Source organism: Nanorana parkeri, unplaced genomic scaffold, assembly GCF_000935625.1.
Source record: "Nanorana parkeri isolate BGI_ZX_2015 unplaced genomic scaffold, ASM93562v1 scaffold3776, whole genome shotgun sequence".
In the NCBI taxonomy this organism is placed as follows: Eukaryota; Metazoa; Chordata; class Amphibia; order Anura; family Dicroglossidae; genus Nanorana; species Nanorana parkeri.
In genome coordinates this window covers 12,390-14,655 of record NW_017310044.1, presented here as the reverse complement: position 1 = coordinate 14,655, position 2,266 = coordinate 12,390, and the positions used below count along the sequence as shown (strand labels likewise).

The window sequence follows — 2,266 nt, the reverse complement described above, 5'->3', positions numbered from 1 at the left end:
AATCGCCACCAACCAATCACCACCAACCCCAACCAATCACTACCAACCCCAATCAATCACCACCAACCCCAACCAATGACCACCAACCCCAATCACCACTAACCCCATCCAATCACCACCAACCCCATCCAATCACCACCAACCCCATCCAATCACCACCCACCCCAACCAATCACCACCAACTCCATCCACCAACCCCATCCAATCACCACCAACCCCATCCAATCACCACCCACCCCAACCAATCACCACCAACTCCATCCACCAACCCCAACCAATCACATACCAACCACACCAACCACATCCACCATGAACCCCAGTAACCACCAGTCTTTCTTTTCACCAATCCTCGGTAATAACCGGCTGTCAACACCTGTGAAGATTTCTGCTGGTCAATTTAACCAATTTTTTTGCACAATTGTAGAACATCCGGATTGTACCTCCATCCATGACCTCCACCCACTCCGTCCAATCACCAATCACCTCCATCCATGACCTCCACCCACTTCGTCCAATCAGCAATCACCTCCATCCATGACCTCCACCCACTTCGTCCAATCACCGTCATCCATGACCTCCACCCACTCCATCCAACCACCTCCATCCATGACCTCCACCCACTCCATCCAACCACCTCCATCCATGACCTCCACCCACTCCGTCCAATCACCTCCATCCATGACCTCCACCCACTCCATCCAACCACCTCCATCCATGACCTCCACCCACTCCGTCCAATAACCTCCATCCATGACCTCCACCCACTCCGTCCAATCACCAATCACCTCCATCCATGACCTCCACCCACTTCGTCCAATCACCGTCATCCATGACCTCCACCCACTCTGTCCAATAACCTCCATCCATGACCTCCACCCACTCCGTCCAATCACCAATCACCTCCATCCATGACTTCCACCCACTTCGTCCAATCACTGTCATCCATGACCTCCACCCACTCCATCCAACCACCTCCATCCATGACCTCCACCCACTCCATCCAACCACCTCCATCCATGACCTCCACCGACTCCACTCCGTCCAACCACCTCCATTTATTGACTCTATCCACTCCATCCAATCACCTCCATTCATTGACTCTACCCACTCCGTCCAATCACTCCATTTATGGTCTCCAATTACTCCATTCAATCACCTCGATTCATGGCCTTCACCCACTCCATCCATTCACCTCCATTAATTGACTCCACCCACTCCCCTCCATTAATTGACTCCATCCACTCCATCCAATCACCTCCATTTATTGACTCCATCCACTCCATCCAATCACCTCCATTTATTGACTCCATCCACTCCATCCAATCACTCCATTTATTGACTCCCTCCAATCACCTCCATTTATTGACTCCATCCAATCACCTTGATTCATTGACTCCACCCACTCCATCCAATTACCTCTATTCATGGCCTCCACCCATTCCATCCAATTACCTCTATTCATGGCCTCCATCCACTCCATCCACTCCATCCAATCACTCCATTTATTGACTCCCTCCAATCACCTCCATTTATTGACTCCCTCCAATCACCTCCATTTATTGACTCCACCCACTCCCCTCCATTTATTGACTCCATCCACTCCATCCAATCACCTCCATTTATTGACTCCATCCACTCCATCCAATCACTCCATTTATTGACTCCCTCCAATCACCTCCATTTATTGACTCCATCCAATCACCTTGATTCATTGACTCCACCCACTCCATCCAATTACCTCTATTCATGGCCTCCATCCACTCCATCCACTCCATCCAATTACCTCTATTCATGGCCTCCACTCACTCCATCCAATTACCTCCATACACCATTGGGCACCATTCCCTTCATTATGGATCCTGACTTTTAGGGCCCCCAGGGGGGTGTGACACTTGATGGTAGAAAGATCTGATGATGTCATGACACAAAATGACCACCTGCGCGCAGACCCCATCTACCTCCCAGCTATGGGCTCCGGGGGCCCATCCTGTGCTTAGGACCCCATGGGAAGCCTCCCTCCTATCTGGTCTGTACACATGAGGATGAAATATGATAGTAATATTGCCATGGGGCGTGACGTCATGAAGGTCAAGTTCTGACCACAGATTGGCGGTAACACGCAATCTACATTCATCATTACACAACAACCTGAGAGGGCCAATCCCCCGAACGTCTCGTATCTCCCGTGTCCACAACACGCCGAATCCCCCCCCCCCACCCACACCCCCCATCCCTGAGGGGGCCCAACCAGATTCTGTTTTACCAC

General features: G+C 51.1%; 1 protein-coding gene across 1 annotated transcript in view; it reads right to left on the bottom strand.

Annotated features, from left to right (window-relative positions):
• LOC108803468 (atrial natriuretic peptide receptor 2-like) overlaps positions 1-2,266 on the bottom strand; it is a gene marked incomplete at its 3' end in the record, with an annotated part of 20,389 nt that overhangs the window by 17,049 nt on the left and 1,074 nt on the right. The gene's annotated exons all lie outside the window — the stretch shown is intronic.